Here is a 19,732-nt window from a genome sequence, read left to right as displayed (position 1 = left end):
GCATCGGTTTCGATCTTCAACAAGAGGTAAAACTTGTTATGGCGGCTTGCGTTTTTGGGATTAGTGCTTTCATCTTCATGATACTCTAATCTTGTTTATGTAATTCGTCAAGTTGTCATATATCTTACATAATCTCTAGCAATATCGCTATCTAACCTGCAATCGGCTAACATTTGTCAGTAGAAGGTAGCCGATTAGGTTAAATATCGATGTTAATTTAGATTACATAGGATATCAACTACTCTATGAAACATCCAACGGCTTGATTGTCTAAATATTGTCCTTCTTTTCATATTTTTATAGCTGCATCATTTGAGTTTGATCTTATGAGTCGTTATTAGAATCTCAATCTCTAGCCTGTCTTTGGTTGCCGATTAGGATAGTATCGGAGTTTCAGCCGATCTTACCTGATTTAACTACTTTTATTCTATATGCTTAATTAACATGTTAAATCTGCCCTTTATGCTAAGATCTTGTTGCATTTAAGTATATTAGGCTTTTGTTTGGTATATCCTACTTGCTTTGATATCTTAATATAGAGTGGTATCGGTGTATTAGCCGATACATGCTAGATCTATCTGATCAGCTATGCTATGAACATATATAATCTTGTTGTTAATATATATTTCGATCTAAGTGATTTATATTGTCTCGGCATGACGACCGATCTATCCCAATCACTTGATTTAAGTATATATCGACATAGAGATTATATATTGTTAATATCTACAGCCGATCGAGTAGATTTAGTTCTTTCCTACTTATTTACGATTGCCAATCGATCCACATATGACATCAGCTCAGAGATAAATGATATGTCATTGGCAACTAGCCGATCGGCTATTATTTATGGATTTAACCACGGTTTCTTTGTCTTTGTATCTTGTTGATTGCAGGATCAAATCAACTGGCACGCTCATACACCTAAAGGCAAGCTTTTGGACCTGCACTGGAGTTAAGCAAATCTCCTAGGCCTCGTGTTTTTACATCAACAGCATGATAATGAATTTGTAGAATCTGAGTTTGTTTCAAAATGAGTTGAGATGGATTTTATATGTATTTTATATATTTGTGTATGTTTTATGTATGATTTACCTTAGACAAATTTTAGAGACAACGTTTGTACAGTGAGTGTCTAGTTATATGCAATAACTCTAAAGTTCACAGAAATTTGATTTACTCTAAAATGAGTTGTTTTCAATTTGTTATGGATTTTAGAAGTTTACATGTTTTTTTTTTGAAAATATAAAGCTTTAGGCATTTCATTTAAATTTTTCCAGATTTTAAAATAGATTGGGTCCACTGGTCAGTGGCTGAACCATTATACAAAAAGGTCCCTGGGATTTATGTGAACTGCACGCAGATCGATGGGTCCACATGTAAGCGACTGAAGTTCTATAGTTTGAACCCTATGTTTTTCATCATTTACAGGACAAAGTTCTCATCTTCAACCTCCAGCAGCCCGATGGACTGGGAGCTTGGCCATGGCTTTGGCGAGCTCGCCGGCGACGATTGGTGGCTCGATTGGGAATGAGGTCAAAATATGAAATGAGTAGAACGCTCACACGATTCCATTCCTCTACTTTTCTCGTTTAGCGGACGTCGGAATAGCGCCGGCGGCGGGTCTGAGCGACGGCTGTGCTTAGGCTGCTACTGCATGCTGCTTTGGGGCCTCGTTTTCGCTAGATACATGCATGTGCTTCCTAAGGAGTCCAGGATGCTCACCGAGATGCTAGACAAGGCTAGCAAAGCTTGGTAGGTGACGGCGACTCGTGCAACTGCTCGGTGGAAGCAAACTCCTCTGGGTCGACGACAATAGCTCGAACGGCTCCAGGAACTGGCATGCATGCGGTCAAGAAGTGTTAGTGAGGTCCCTATGGTGGCGTATGTGCGAGGAATCGAGCAATGGCTCACCGGAGAGGATGGATTCGGCAGTAGCGACGGTGGCAGGTTCAGATCTGTCACGCCCGGAATTTCTATCCAAAATTCCAAACGCTTACATGTGCGCGAACCCTCGTCCAGGAATCAGCCGAGGCACACAATAACAAATTGATAATAGAGTACAATTATTACTCTAATTAATAAGCGAATAAAATGTCATTACAGAGGTAGATAGTTCCTCTCAATCAATAAAGATCTAAGCAGCGGAAAATAAGATAAACGGCGCAGACGATTCCACTCCACAGGCAGCTTGACCAGGGCTACACCTAATCCTCCACACCATCAGCATCACTGTAGAACTCCTCCTCTGATGAATGATTGCAAGGTGAGTATATGACATACTCAGCAAGCCACGTAGCAAATATGCAAGTGCACAAGATAACAAAGGATGGCATAATAGGGTTTCATTTGCATAAACAGCATTTAATAAACATTTCAGAATTTAGTAAAACAGTTGAGTAATAATTAAACCATATTAATCCAACGCTATACAACATACCCTGTTGCATAGGCCCAACCATTCTGAACAACCAATCCCGGCTGCACAGTTCTATCTCCAAACCAGGAATATTCCATTCCAAACCAGGAGCTAATCAAATTATTACCAGTCATAGTATCTTTTATTATGATGAGAGGTATGAGACTAATCACGAAAGACATTGTTAAACCCGCCCATAACCGCGGGCACGGCTATTCGAATAGCTTTACTCTGGCCAGAGGTGTACCACTGTACCCACAAGACACAGCCCCACGACATGTCACCATGCGCCTTGATACCACCACGGTACCTCAGAAAGGAGCTGTGACAGTACCCCTCGCACAACACAATCCACCACAGCGCACCGTCCCTGGATCATAATCACCCCCTTATAAACAAGGCATGGACTCCCCAGCGACCCCCGTGGGCTTATCTCCGCCACTTCTCAGTCTGGTGCCCCGCAATGAACTATGCTATACAAAAGGTAAAGCCATTGCCCACGCTGGCTTGTGGTTGGCACGGTTAATGTTTCACAACCGAAACTCGTGAACCGGTCCTTAATTGTCATGAGCACGACCATCAAAACCATGTGCTCACAACCCACCATTAACAGGTTTTAGTTGGCAAATTAATTAATTAACCAATCATGATTAACCATCATGAGTTATCATTAAGCCATCATTAAATAATAGTGAGTCATAAGTTATCCCAATAGTGTGCTAAAGTTTCTAAGCATGGCTAAGCAATCACATCTAATATCTAGCTGAACCAATATAAAGCTCAACTAGTCAATTTATAGGAACCCAAGGTATCAAGGAATAAAGTAATCAAGAACAAAAGGGCTATAACAAACAATAGGTTAATTCCACCCAATGACATTCGAAAATAAATGCAATAGTTGAATAGAAACAATAGCTTTAAACGGGATCAACATGTTCAAAGGGTTATTTGGGATCTGTGTGACTTGCCTTGCTGGCCTTGGAACTCTTCAAATTCTTCTCCTGCGAAAACGGACTCTCCGGAAACGTCGGAATCTAAACAGAAAAGAGCAAAACACCAAAACAGCACATAAACAAGCATGAACAGTACATGTGGATATTTTTAACATGTAGATCTCAATTTTAGAAAAATTTAGAGACTTGAACCAACTAAATCCGAGCTAAGATGAATTAGTTATGAATTTTTAAAGATTAAAACGGATTAAAACACTTATATGGATTTTAATTGAATTATGACGCAATAATGAATTATTTTTGAAAAGGAAAAGAGGATTTATTGCGTCAGCGGCTAGGGCTTGCGGTGGACCGGGTGCACGGCGACGGTTCACAAGATTGGACGACCGAGATCGATCCATCCAAAACGAACGGCCGAGATCGACCGGTCCACGGCCGGACCACGGCGGACGGCATCGATGACGTCGGCGATGACGTCATCTCCGGCGGCGACCGAACTGCGCGAGCTCGCCGGCGAACGACGGCGTGGCGGCGCGAACGGAGAGCACCTACGGGTAGCGGACGGCACGGCGAACTCACCGACGACCAAAGCGACGGCGGACGATGACCGGACGACGTCGGCGACGAGGAAGAAGCGGCGGCAACCTTCGGCTTGATGACGGCGACGGAGTTCCGGCGGTCGACAGCGACGACGGAGGGGCGGACGAGGACGGTGACGCGACGGCGACCACGACGGCGGCCTTCCCGAGCGACGGCGACGACTGGAGCGACGGCGGCGCACGGCTGGAGCGGCGGCGACGACGGCGGCGCGAGGACTCACGGCGCTAGGGCTCTACGGACGACGAGAGGCGAAGACGAGGGTGGCGACGGGTAGCGGAGACACCGGGGATCCTTTTATAGGGGCAAGAACACGGCGGCGAAGGCCCACGGCGGCCGGCGACGAGAAGGAAAGTCTAGGGTTCGGAGGAGAGAGACCGATCCGATTCGAGATCGAATCCTCCGCTTTCCAAACGATTTTAGCCGAAGTTCCAAAAAGGAAAAGGTAGAGGAGATCGAGAAGATCATTTCCCCTCTATTGATTTCACCGGAAACGGAAAGGATCGGCCGGATTTGGAAAGAGGCGGCGGCGGCGCGGCGCTAGGGTTTCGGGCGGCGGCGGCGCGAGGAAGACGACGAGTCTGACAGGCGGGCCCCACCTGTCAGCGAGCGGACGCGCGCGCGAGCGACGGCTGCGGCTGCGGACTGGGCCGACTTGGGCCGAGGAGGAGAGAGAGAAGGTTTTGGGCCGACTTTCGGCCCAAAGCCAAAAGAGACTTTTAAAAACCTTTTTCCATTTAAATTATTCATGAAATGCAATTCCATTTATTAAAAATACTTCCTTAGCTCAAATAAATCCCAGAAAAATCTAGAAATTATAGAATTAAGCAAAGTATTTAATAAAATTTTATCTAGCCCCATTTTATATTGGAATTTATTATTTAAAATTAGATCTTCTCTTCTAGGCTTTTAAAATCAATTCTAATAATTCCAATTAAACAACAATTTATATATTTGAAATTTTTAGGGTGTGACAAACCTACCCCCCTTAAACAGAATCTCGTCCTCGAGATTCGGAAGAACTGGCGAACAGATGCGGATGAGCTGACTTCAATTCATCTTCTCGTTCCCAAGTTGATTCTTCTTCTGAGTGATTACTCCATTGAACTTTACAAAAACGGATCACTCGATTCCTGGTTCTTCTCTCATATGTTTCCAAGATACGGATCGGTTTCTCAATATAAGTCAGATCCTCTTGGACTTCTATCTGTTCAAGATTAGCTTCTTCGGTTGGTACCCTTAAACACTTTTTCAATTGCGACACATGGAACACATTATGGACTCCTGTTAGAGATTGAGGTAACTCCAACTGATAAGCGACCTCTCCTCTTCTACTGACAATCTTGTAAGGTCCCACGAAACGCGGTGCCAATTTTCCTTTAGTGTGGAAACGATGAACTCCTCGAAGAGGCGTGACACGAAGGTACACATAATCTCCTTCATCAAAACTTAGATCTCTACGACGACTGTCGGCATAACTCTTATGACGGGACTGGGCCACACGCAATCTTTCTTGAATGATTTTTACCTTTTCTTCTGCTTCCCTTAGGATATCAGTCCCAAAAACCTGACGTTCTCCCGTTTGATCCCACAAAAGCGGAGTGCGGCACTTCCGACCATACAGCGCTTCGTAAGGAGCCATCTGAAGACTAGCTTGATAACTGTTGTTGTACGAGAATTCTGCATAAGGTAAATTCTTATCCCAACTTCCACCGAAGTCTAAAGCACAAGCTCTCAACATGTCCTCCAAAATCTGATTTACCCTTTCGGTTTGTCCGTCTGTCTGCGGATGATAAGCAGTGCTAAAGTTCAGCTTAGAACCCATCTCTTCTTGAAGCTTCTTCCAAAACTGTGAAGTAAACTGACTACCTCGATCAGACACTATTTTCTTAGGGACACCATGCAAGCACACAATCCTTGCCATATACAATTCCGCCAACCGACTTCCGGAATATGTTGTCTTTACTGGAATGAAATGAGCCACTTTGGTAAGTCTGTCGACTATCACCCAAATAGAGTCGTGGCCTGATGATGTTCTGGGTAGACCAGTGATGAAATCCATACCGATTTCCTCCCACTTCCATTCAGGAATCTTCAAAGGCTGCAGCAAACCTGCGGGCTTCTGATGTTCTGCCTTGACTCGCTGACAAACATCACATACTGCTACGTATTCTGCGATTTCACGCTTCATACTTGCCCACCAAAATCTTTCCTTGAGATCCTGGTACATCTTGGTACTACCAGGGTGAATGGAGTACAAAGTATCATGAGCTTCCTTCAGGATTGCATCTTTTAAACCTTTGTTGTCTGGGACGCAGATTCTCTCGCCCAACCATACAGTTCCTTGCTCATCTTCCAAGAAACCGATAGCTTTTCCTCTTCTCATATTCTTCTTAATTTCTTGAATATCGGGGTCATTAATTTGAGCTTCTCTAACTTGATCAATTAGAGTAGGCTTTGCTTCTAAGGCTGCAACAAAACCTCTACTAACAATTCCCAAATTTAATCTTTCAAATTCCTTGCATAACTCCAATGGCAACTGTCGTCCTTCCGTAGCATTGCAATAACCTTTCCTGCTAAGAGCATCTGCTACAACATTAGCCTTTCCCGGGTGATAATGAATTCCCATGTCATAATCCTTAATTAATTCCAAACACCTCCGTTGTCTCATGTTCAGATCTGGCTGAGTGAAGATATACTTTAAACTCTTGTGATCGGTGTACACCTCTGTACGAGTACCGAAAAGATAATGACGCCAAATTTTCAATGCATGAACCACTGCAGCCAACTCAAGATCATGAGTAGGGTAGTTCTTCTCATGCGGGCGTAACTGACGAGATGCATAGGCAACCACCTTCCCATCTTGCATTAGAACACAACCTAAGCCAAGCTTAGATGCATCGCAATACACCTGGAAACCCTTCTTTGGATCAGGTAAAATTAAAATAGGAGCTGATGTTAAGCGATTCTTCAGCTCTTGAAAACTCTGCTCACATTCTTCTGACCACTTGTACTTTACATCCTTCTGAAGCAGTCGTGTCATGGGCTTAGCAATCTTGGACAAATTCTCTATGAACCTCCGGTAATAACCTGCAAGACCCAGGAAACTGCGAATCTCTGAAACTGTCTTCGGTTGTTTCCAGTTGGTTACGGATTCCACATTACTAGGATCAACGGCAACTCCTCCGGCTGATATGACGTGACCAAGGAACTTCACTTCAGACAACCAAAATTCACATTTGCTAAACTTGGCATACAACTGATGTTCTCGCAGCTTCTCTAGTGCAAGACGAAGATGTTCTTCATGCTCTTCTTTTGTTTGGGAGTAGATAAGAATGTCATCAATAAAGACCACCACGAACTTGTCTAGGTATTCCATAAACACCTTATTCATTAAGTTCATGAAGAAAGCGGGGGCATTGGTAAGTCCAAAAGACATAACAGTACATTCGAACAATCCATACCTAGTGGTAAAAGCCGTCTTAGGTATATCCTCTTCTTTAATCCTCAACTGGTGATACCCTGATCGAAGATCTATCTTGGAGAAAACGGTGGCACCTTTAAGCTGATCGAACAAGTCATCAATTCTGGGCAGCGGGTACTTATTCTTGATAGTCACATCATTTAATGCACGATAGTCCACACACATCCTCTGGGTATGATCTTTCTTTTCCACAAAAATAACTGGAGCTCCCCATGGAGATGAACTTGGTCTGATGTATCCCTTTTGAAGCAAATCGTCGACTTGCCTTTTGACTTCTGCCAACTCATTGGCTGCCATTCTGTAAGGTCTCTTATGGATCGGAGTTGTTCCGGGTATCAGATCTATTCTGAATTCAATATCTCTCTTAGGCGGCATACCAGGTAAATCGTCCGGGAACACGTCCGGGTATTCCTGTACTACGAGAATCTCTTCCAAAGCTATTTGGTTCAGACTTGACCTTAAAGACTCAGAGGACAGTGCATGAACTGTTACAACTCGACCATCATTGCTGGTGAGAGTTACTTTTCTGTTGGCACAGTCTATCACACCTTTATACCTGACTAACCAGTCCATCCCTAGGATGACATCAAGATCTTTGGATTCTAACAAGATAAGATTGGCCAGGAATGGCACTTCTTGAATTTCTATTCTGACAGAGGGGCTACGTTGCAAAGAGAGTACTTGATTACTCGGGGTACTAACCATCAAAGGACGTCTAAGATCTTCTACTTCCATCCCATGATTTCCCGCAAAACTCGTAGATAAAAATGAATGTGTAGCACCAGAATCAAAAAGCACTGTTGCAGGCACTGAGTTAACAAGAAACGTACCTAAAATCACATCTGGAGCACCTTGAGCTTCTGCAGCAGCAACATGATTGACACGAGCCTTTGGCGTAGGTGCGGTAAAGTTACTCTGGGTAGGGACAACCTTCACGCGTCGGGGCTTCGGACACTTGTCAGAGTAATGTCCTGGTTCACCACAGTTGAAGCATACTCCGGGCTTGCTGCCTTGCTCCTTCTTGGCAGGCTGTTGTTGGGTTGGAGCTGCCACAGGACGTGGAGCTTGATTTCGGATGTTGTTGCCAGCATTGTTGCTGAAGAACTGACGCTGCGGACGAACAACAAACGAAGAACCTCCTTGTGGCATGGACTGGGGTCCTAAAGTAAGACGCGGCCTCTGACTATTCCCTTGTTGTGCCTTGAAGTGAGCAATCCGACGTTTCTTCTGCTCCATGCGGTTGTACTTGTCCTCCTGACGAATAGCCTTATCCACTAACTTCTGGAAATCATGGTAATCCCCAGTCATGAGTGGGTAAGAAAGCTCATCATTAAGTCCTTCCAAGAACCTCTCCTGGCGCTCTTCATCAGTGCGCACATCTTCTGGAGCATAACGAGCCATACGATTGAACTCGTGCAGATACTCGGTGACCGTGCGAGATCCTTGGGTGAGCGACCTAAATTCTTTCTTCTTGAGAGACACCACTCCCGATGGTATATGCGTCTTCCGAAAAGCAGCGGTGAATTCAAGCCAAGTGATAGGTTCAGCAGTAGTCCTGTTAAGGCGGAAGTGATCCCACCACTCAGAGGCAGGGCCATGCAGTTGGTGTGATGCAAATGAGACCTTCTCCTGATCAGTGCACTGAAGCAAATCCAACTTCTTCTCTATGGCGTGCAACCAATCACCAGCTTCCACAGGATTAGTGGTGCTAGAGAAAGTGGGTGGCCTCACACGAAGAAATTCTGCTAACTTGTTCTGGGGAGGTGCGTGGTTATTTCCCTGATTCTGCTGGTTCTGGAGTTGCTGCATCATCATGTTCATAAGCTGTGCCTGTTGAGCCAGGACTTGAGCAAGTGTGGGATTCTCTCCATTGTTGTTGTTGTTGTTGTTGTTGGGGCCATTCCCGTTGCTGCGAGTGAGCACCATCTGGCACAGGCAAGAGCACAGGAAGAGAAACCGGGAAAAACTACTTAGGACAGAGAATTAATTTTCCCACTAACTTAACTTTTATTGATCTTAACTGAGTTTCATTATTACAAAACTGAAGACTCTCTCACACCACTAAACTCACCAACTACCTAACACTCGAAAGCAAACAAACGCATGCACTTACATCCCACCACTGATGTAAACCACATGCAGGACCCACACACACAACCAAACTTAAACAAGCAAACTAACACAACGATCTAGGACAACGGCTTGACAAGGAACTCTAGGTCTTCCGGGCATCGGAGTTGATTGAAGGCTCGTTCGGCTCGTCTTCATCATCTTGAGTGGCTCCCCACTCGACCTTTGAATGGGTGCGCTTCGATTCTTCTCCTTCATCATCACTTATATTGACGACCGGAGGATCTGCTAGGGCTGGGGTAACTTCTTTCTCCACCACACGGACCTTTGGCGCCAATTGGTAGCGAGGGACGAATAGAGCTCTCTTCCTTGCGGTAAGACGAACCCTGGCCTTCTGCGGCGGTGCTTCCCCCTTCAATGCGGCTAGTTCTTTCTCCAAACGATCCACCTTGTCTTCTAGCTTGCAAATCTTTCCACGATTCCGGTCTTCACGATCTTGAGCTGCTAGCACAACCTCCGCGCGGGTCTCATCCATAGCCCACAGCATTTCAACCAAATGCCTTGTGGTAGCATCATTCTCAATCCCCTCAGTCTCAAGGTAGCTGCCACGGTCACTTCCCTGGGGTTGGCGAGGATGGTAGCGATACTCAGTGTCGGCCAACTGATCACTGTAGCGATCACGGAGCTCTCCTATGGCGATCCTTGCCACCTCCTGACATGCATGAATATAATTTCCCCCTCCAGCTTCGAACATCACTGATGGGATATCTTCACTATTACTGTTTAAGGTGGCTTTGACTCGACACTTCTCTTCATCCCGATCATGAGGAATCTGGGCATACATAGGGGCAGTCCCAAATCCTATGGCAAAGGACATCGTACGCAACTCCTGGACAAATCCCTCAACACCAAACAAGTACTCAGGCTTGTAGCGCGGCATCTAAAGACAAGTAAAAGGAGGGAGTTAAGACATTTGTCGAATTAATAGCACAAGTTTTTGGATTAATTTGAATAAATTTAGAAAATCCAGGTAAAAAGATAAGTAAATAAAGTAAACCCAGCTTGCAAGGTAAGTTGAAACAGGTGGAAACAAGATCACAAATTTTGCACTTTTGAACAACAGGTTTCAAAAGAAATAAAATAAAAGAAAAGTTGTAAAATCAACATGCTAAATTTATTTCATTGCAGCAAGATTAAATAGAACAACGTTGTAAAACTTTTGCTGGCAAATGAGTCATTAGTACAGTAATAGATGTACGGTACTAATAACACAGGAATAATAATAAATAATTTTTTTAAATGAGAACAATTAAAGGAATTATAAACTGCATGTGCCATTTGTTTGGTTTAATTAAAAGAGAAAGAGAGGAGAATAGTTCTATTTTTCCAATATTTTTAGAGGGCTTCTATGGGTAACCATTTGGCATAACCTAGGGTCAAGGAGGCTCTGATACCAACTTGTCACGCCCGGAATTTCTATCCAAAATTCCAAACGCTTACATGTGCGCGAACCCTCGTCCAGGAATCAGCCGAGGCACACAATAACAAATTGATAATAGAGTACAATTATTACTCTAATTAATAAGCAAATAAAATGTCATTACAGAGGTAGATAGTTCCTCTCAATCAATAAAGATCTAAGCAGCGGAAAATAAGATAAACGGCGCAGACGATTCCACTCCACAGGCAGCTTGACCAGGGCTACACCTAATCCTCCACACCATCAGCATCACTGTAGAACTCCTCCTCTGATGAATGATTGCAAGGTGAGTATATGACATACTCAGCAAGCCACGTAGCAAATATGCAAGTGCACAAGATAACAAAGGATGGCATAATAGGGTTTCATTTGCATAAACAGCATTTAATAAACATTTCAGAATTTAGTAAAACAGTTGAGTAATAATTAAACCATATTAATCCAACGCTATACAACATACCCTGTTGCATAGGCCCAACCATTCTGAACAACCAATCCCGGCTGCACAGTTCTATCTCCAAACCAGGAATATTCCATTCCAAACCAGGAGCTAATCAAATTATTACCAGTCATAGTATCTTTTATTATGATGAGAGGTATGAGACTAATCACGAAAGACATTGTTAAACCCGCCCATAACCGCGGGCACGGCTATTCGAATAGCTTTACTCTGGCCAGAGGTGTACCACTGTACCCACAAGACACAGCCCCACGACATGTCACCATGCGCCTTGATACCACCACGGTACCTCAGAAAGGAGCTGTGACAGTACCCCTCGCACAACACAATCCACCACAGCGCACCGTCCCTGGATCATAATCACCCCCTTATAAACAAGGCATGGACTCCCCAGCGACCCCCGTGGGCTTATCTCCGCCACTTCTCAGTCTGGTGCCCCGCAATGAACTATGCTATACAAAAGGTAAAGCCGTTGCCCACGCTGGCTTGTGGTTGGCACGGTTAATGTTTCACAACCGAAACTCGTGAACCGGTCCTTAATTGTCATGAGCACGACCATCAAAACCATGTGCTCACAACCCACCATTAACAGGTTTTAGTTGGCAAATTAATTAATTAACCAATCATGATTAACCATCATAAGTTATCATTAAGCCATCATTAAATAATAGTGAGTCATAAGTTATCCCAATAGTGTGCTAAAGTTTCTAAGCATGGCTAAGCAATCACATCTAATATCTAGCTGAACCAATATAAAGCTCAACTAGTCAATTTATAAGAACCCAAGGTATCAAGGAATAAAGTAATCAAGAACAAAAGGGCTATAACAAACAATAGGTTAATTCCACCCAATGACATTCGAAAATAAATGCAATAGTTGAATAGAAACAATAGCTTTAAACGGGATCAACATGTTCAAAGGGTTATTTGGGATCTGTGTGACTTGCCTTGCTGGCCTTGGAACTCTTCAAATTCTTCTCCTGCGAAAACGGACTCTCCGGAAACGTCGGAATCTAAACAGAAAAGAGCAAAACACCAAAACAGCACATAAACAAGCATGAACAGTACATGTGGATATTTTTAACATGTAGATCTCAATTTTAGAAAAATTTAGAGACTTGAACCAACTAAATCCGAGCTAAGATGAATTAGTTATGAATTTTTAAAGATTAAAACGGATTAAAACACTTATATGGATTTTAATTGAATTATGACGCAATAATGAATTATTTTTGAAAAGGAAAAGAGGATTTATTGCGTCAGCGGCTAGGGCTTGCGGTGGACCGGGTGCACGGCGACGGTTCACAAGATTGGACGACCGAGATCGATCCATCCAAAACGAACGGCCGAGATCGACCGGTCCACGGCCGGACCACGGCGGACGGCATCGATGACGTCGGCGATGACGTCATCTCCGGCGGCGACCGAACCGCGCGAGCTCGCCGGCGAACGACGGCGTGGCGGCGCGAACGGAGAGCACCTACGGGTAGCGGACGGCACGGCGAACTCACCGACAACCAAAGCGACGGCGGACGATGACCGGACGACGTCGGCGACGAGGAAGAAGCGGCGGCAACCTTCGGCTTGATGACGGCGACGGAGTTCCAGCGGTCGACAGCGACGACGGAGGGGCGGACGAGGACGGTGACGCGACGGCGACCACGACGGCGGCCTTCCCGAGCGACGGCGACGACTGGAGCGACGGCGGCGCACGGCTGGAGCGGCGGCGACGACGGCGGCGCGAGGACTCACGGCGCTAGGGCTCTACGGACGACGAGAGGCGAAGGCGAGGGTGGCGACGGGTAGCGGAGACACCGGGGATCCTTTTATAGGGGCAAGAACACCGCGGCGAAGGCCCACGGCGGCCGGCGACGAGAAGGAAAGTCTAGGGTTCGGAGGAGAGAGACCGATCCGATTCGAGATCGAATCCTCCGCTTTCCAAACGATTTTAGCCGAAGTTCCAAAAAGGAAAAGGTAGAGGAGATCGAGAAGATCATTTCCCCTCTATTGATTTCACCGGAAACGGAAAGGATCGGCCGGATTTGGAAAGAGACGGCGGCGGCGCGGCGCTAGGGTTTCGGGCGGCGGCGGCGCGAGGAAGACAACGAGTCTGACAGGCGGGCCCCACCTGTCAGCGAGCGGACGCGCGCGCGAGCGACGGCTGCGGCTGCGGACTGGGCCGACTTGGGCCGAGGAGGAGAGAGAGAAGGTTTTGGGCCGACTTTCGGCCCAAAGCCAAAAGAGACTTTTAAAAACCTTTTTCCATTTAAATTATTCATGAAATGCAATTCCATTTATTAAAAATACTTCCTTAGCTCAAATAAATCCCAGAAAAATCTAGAAATTATAGAATTAAGCAAAGTATTTAATAAAATTTTATCTAGCCCCATTTTATATTGGAATTTATTATTTAAAATTAGATCTTCTCTTCTAGACTTTTAAAATCAATTCTAATAATTCCAATTAAACAACAATTTATATATTTGAAATTTTTAGGGTGTGACAAGATCGGCGCCGAGGAAGAAAGGGGCGTGTTCTCCGTGCTCCTAGTATCTCCGGTGGTGATTCTTGAGGCTTATTGAAGAGTAAGTCGAGGCAAGCTTCACGGCGCAGCGGCTTGGCTTGAGATGGATGAGGATGGCCAGACAACGACAATGATGACGAAACAGCGGCGTTCCGGTGCGTTCTTCAGGGCGTCGTCGGCGAGGCTTGCGTTTCCGGCGATTGGCTGCATGGTTTGGAATTAGATTAGAGGGCATAGAATCGGCATCAAGAGGAGATGATGGAACACTAAACGAGAAGAGATGACCGTGGCTCAGAGAGGCTGTCGACGGTCGTCTCTCCCGCGGCCGGTGATGGAGATGAGAGCGGCTGAGAGGCAGAGGGCCTTCTCTCTCGGTTTCTTCGGCTCTGGGATGGTGTGTGTGGCTGGGAGACGTGTCTGGGAGGAGTTGTGGGTGAAACTCGCCGACGGCACGTCAGCTCCACGCGTCGAGCACTCCCTTCGCCAACGATCTCTCTCTCTCTCTCGGCTGTTTAATCCGCTGGAGCGGTGGAGAAAAGGTTTGACAGAGCTGGAGCTAGCTCTAGTGGCTGTCAGGTGGGGCCAGGACGAAGTATACTAGGTAGAAGAGAGTGGTGTGTGTAGAAACATGGGTGATAATGGTTTTTGGACGAATTTCCGGAATTATTTTATCTTCTAAATTTGTAGCTCCATAACTTGATGTGTGGACCAGATTAACTAGTGTTGATTTTACTGGAGATAGACGATTATACCTAGATTCTATTTTATTTAGTTGCACAACAAAATTATGGATAGATTGTTCTCAGAAATTAAACAAAGATGGGCTAATTAAAAGTTAGATTGAATTTTTAGGAGGCTTAAACTGAGAATAAAAATTCTAGAAAAATTATATTTAGATATGATAAATAATCTAGTATTTCAATAAATTATTTACCATATATACTTTTATGTTATTTAATTCAATTTTGAGTGAGGTATGGTTTTAGCCAATAAAGGATTTTAATTAGTCTACTATTCGACTGGTTTAATCTATTTATTTGAGGTATATATCAGCTTGAGTGTTAATATTTGACAAACATTACAGTGAATAGTTTGTGCTAATCATTGTCTACATCAATTTTTCCATGATTTTATCTTGCACAAAATATTTTAGAGAATTAGGATGACCTTTCTTTGTATATGTGTTCCCACTCCATAATTGCATCTAATATTATTATAGGGATTACATTAAACTTCTTTTGGGCTGAGAAGATGATATTTGAGTTTAATATTAAGTCCACATGTTATCGCCCAAGATTAACTATAAGTTTATTTAGTAATTTAACCCTTTTAGGTTATGCTCATGGGACCTATTATGGAATGCGAGACCAAAATCCAAATACACAAAGGACTCGAGTCAAGGCATGCATTATGCACGTGTATGCTCATTTGCTTGGTAGCATTTCTGGTCTAATGTTGGAAATGAAAAGGTTTTATTTTGTTCTTAAATTTTAATCATGCAATGGTTTAAGTTGGTCATCACTAAAGTTAAAATAGAAATTTTTGGCTCTCAAAATTGTAAAGTTAGCCTATAACTATCTTGTCTATAAATTTTTAACTAGAATTTCGGGTAGGTTACAGTCTATCCCCTTAAAATAAATCTCGTCCCCGAGATTTGGGTAGGGTTGTGGATGATTATGTTGATCAATGTGCACTACCTAGCTCCCGGTAACTTGTCAAAGTTAAGAATGGATTATAATCCTAACCTTGTCAGATAATTGAAAGACCAACTAGAAGTTTTACATGTACCAATGCTTTCTGATAACACGATAGTATCTAATCTTATTATTTTCTAAGCCTCTTTCAAACATACCACATTTAATATTTCTAACGAAAAGTTCTACTTATATCCTGTGGGTGAGGTTAGCTTAAGTCATGACTATCTCTCCAGGGTTGACAACTGATAATAAGTTCTCTTAAGTTGTATTATAGATTTGCTACCATAAAACATTTAGAAACTTTTATTTCGTGGATGAGTGACAAGTTTTACTCCGTTGTGGTTTACAGAAGCTTAGGTAGTCAGTGAAAAATGGTACTAGAGAAGTTGGTTCTGACAAGATAAATTTTGGTTCATATTAATAGGAGTTTATAACCAGATTCTAACTTAGATGAACTTAGATTTACAATTTTTTTAAAGTTCTGGACAGCAAGCACAGAGGTTACTAAATTAAAGACAAACGTTTTCTTAGTTACTATTACATCCATCCAAAGTTCTTGCATAAATGGAGTATATGGCAGCCATTTACATATATTACATAACATGACTTTCTTCCAAAATGGGCCACCATATGCCTAGACTATTCCTTAAGCTTGTCTTTAAATCGTACTACCATGGCAGCAGAGGCTAGGTAGGACTATTGCTTAGTCTCTCATCTTCAGCTTGAAGACTCGACCATACCATTGAATATGTTCTGGCGGTCCATAAGGTCCAGTGGTTACAAGTGGAGGATAAGCAGACCTGACATCGATGCGAGAAGGTGGGCTTCTCTCAAAATAAGTTCCAACAGGTGGTGGTATATCTTCTGCTGGTGCAAGCATGGCATCCTCACCAAACATGAATTCCGGTGTATAATGTCCCTGACGATACATCGGCATAATGCTTCTTTCTAAAGTGGCCACCCTGGTACGAACGCGTTGCAGCTCAGCAAAGGTTGAGCGGTAGGGTATATCTAGCGAGCGCACAAAGCTTGCTAGTTGAAGATATGGGGTATGTAATCCTATGCCTATTTCAGCTAACCCTGGATAAGCAGTGTGTTGAGCTCCCTCAGCTAAGGATGGGATGTAGCAGTAAAATTCTTCCAACTCAGGTAGCTCATAGCGAAAGCGGATGATAGAAACATAAGCACAGTTTTGCAGAGCGGACTTAATATCCCACCCATAACCAGTATATTGAAGGTCACTCTCTAGTGGAGTTCTACCCCGAATGCTTACACGAGCCATGGCTGCGGTTTGGGATGTTCCAATGGACTTCTTGAGGATATGGTACTCTGGCGGAAAGGTGCATCGGGCGTACTGAAGCATAAGCCATAGCATATCCTGAGTCGAGTTCCAGATGAACCCACGGCAATAGCAGTACGGTGTGTACATGGTAGGCATCTATAAGAATAAAATAAAGAACAAGGATTAGCGAAAAACACCTGAAATTAAGCATTCACAAATTAAAGGTTTTCCTTATTGTTATTATTAAGGTCGACACACCTTTTTTTAACAACCTATGGTTATATAGACCTCTAATCATCAACTCTGGTCATATTGACGGCATAGTGCTTACTATAATGAGATTTGTATTTTAGGTCTAAGAAGAATTATGCAAGGTCAAAAATTTATCTCTGGTTTTGATACGGACATGGTTTACTATCCCCTTAAATTAAAATAAATTTTCGCACTAGGGTTTTCCAACAAATCTCAATGGATAGGAACTAATCCGATGTGAGTCCTAGGTGCTGGAATTCATCAATTTACTGTCTTAATCGATTTTTAGGTCTAGCTCTAAAGGTGCAAAGATTTTGACAAAAATCAGAGAGATAAATGGGTTAGATTATGAACTACCCTAAAGACACTATTACGAAAACTATCTTTCGTGGCAGTCATTTTAGGTTTTTGCTGACGGAATTTAGAGCCATCACAAACCAAATGCCCGTGAAAATCAAGATCTTCGCTGACGGTTATCGACCACCTGTGAAGACAAATCTTCGCCGCCAGCAAAAATATATTTTTGCTGGCGGCCGGCTTAATACAGCAGCTAGCGAAAAAAAATCTTCGCTGGCTGCAGCCTTATGAGGACCACCAGCAATAATCAAATTTTGCAGGCGGTTGTGCTATGACAGCCACCAGCGATAATCGATTTCGAGAAAAAAATTAAAATTAACCAAATGCCAGATACCCTCTAACCGCCAGCAAAAACATTCAGAAACCCGCTGTATTTTCAATTTTCAAACCCACATCAAGAGCAGATTCAAATCCAGTCCACATTCGCATCAGCATCCAAATATCTACATCGATTTGTCACATAGCATTTTCAACATGCAAACATCATTGCCGGCGACCTTGGAGGTTGCTGCCGCCGCCATCTCGAACCATCGCCGGATTGGGGAGAGGGAGGAGTGGGAGAAGAAGGGAGGGAGGGTGTCGCCGGTCTCCAACCATCGCACCACCAGATCCGCCACCCGTCAACATCGTCGTCGCCGCCACAACCGCCGTGTGCCTCGAGGCTGGAGGGAGCCGCAGCCCAATCCGCCGCACGCGCCACTCCCACGGTTGGATCCGCCGCCCGTGGCCCTGTGGCGGTCGGATCCGCTGCCCGCGGCCCTGTGGCGGCCGGATCCGCTGAGCTCCGCCTGCCCGAGCCCCTCCCGGCCAAGCGCCGCCGCGCTCGAGCCCCTCCTAGCCGAGCACCACCGCGCTCGAGCTCCACCCGCTCGAGCCCCTCCCGGCCGAGTGCCGCCGCACCCGAGCTCTGCCCGCCCAAGCGCTGCCACCGCCTGTGGGGAGGGAGGAGGAGATGAAGGAGGAGAAGGAGGAGAGAGAAAGGGAGAGAGAGGCGCACGGAGAAAATGCGGCAGCGCCGGCTGGGTAGGTAGGATTTTATTTTCGCTGGCGGCCAACGTCATCAATCCGCCAGTGAAGATTGATGTTTTCGCTGGTGTCAAGTTAAGAGGGCCGCCAGCGAAAATACCATATCTTCGCTAGCGGCCAGCTTAAGACGACTGCCAGCGAAGATAGGTTTTTGATGGTGGCCCATGACCCCCCACCCTCCCTATTTTTTTTTATGGCGGTTTTATCTTGTAGCCGCCAGCAAAAATTTTTTCCAAACGCCATGAAAAATCATTTTTCTAGTAGTGAGAAACCAAGATTTTAGCATCTACAGTTTAGGCTACACAAATTTGTGAAACTGACAACCTACAGATTTCAGAACAGGACTATGCAGTGGTATATGAATTTTTAGACAATGATGCAAACGCCTAAAAATTTAGCAAAATATCGTGGAATCTACTGTGTATGTCTACAAGCTACTGTCAAAAGATCTTTATTTTACCATAAACGGTTTGGGCTACATCAAAAGATGAATGAAGCTGTATATAAATTTCAGAACTTAGTTATACTAACTATTATTTATTTTACCATGATGCAGGAGTCTAAAAATCACGCCAAAATTCATGAAGCTCACAGGGTTAGTCTACATGATGCATTTAAAAGTTCACATGTTTATCACCTACGATTTAGTCTAGACAAAAAGAACAAACAGACTGACTCAAAATTCCAGAAAACGAACGACCGGCACAAAATGAAACTTTAATCAAGTTTTAGGTTGTATAAATTTTATCACCTTTTAGTCACATCATGTTAGGGTGGTCCAAAGGCTATGTGAATTTTGGGTGGTCCATCTAAGCAAACAATCTAGAGGTTGAAGCACAACAAACTTATCCTATTCAAAACTACTCGTTTTAGGCCATACCAGTAAAATTTCGAAATATCGGGAGAGGAGAGTACAAAATCCCACCAAATTGATTTTTGGTTCAGAGAAAGCATAAGGAGATGGACACCTTATCATGTCTATCAAGTTTTAAGTTTAATTGACCCATTTTCAAAACCCATTCACTAAGGCTACATTTAACCCGATATTTAGCAAATCCGTGCTAGTGCATAGGGATAGGTTGCAAATGAATTTCAAATCTTTTCAAAACACTTTGGTACAGTTTAGCTAAG

This window comes from Oryza glaberrima, chromosome 4 (genome assembly GCF_000147395.1).
Source record: "Oryza glaberrima chromosome 4, OglaRS2, whole genome shotgun sequence".
In the NCBI taxonomy this organism is placed as follows: domain Eukaryota; kingdom Viridiplantae; phylum Streptophyta; class Magnoliopsida; order Poales; family Poaceae; genus Oryza; species Oryza glaberrima.
Note: the sequence above shows the minus strand (reverse complement) of the source record.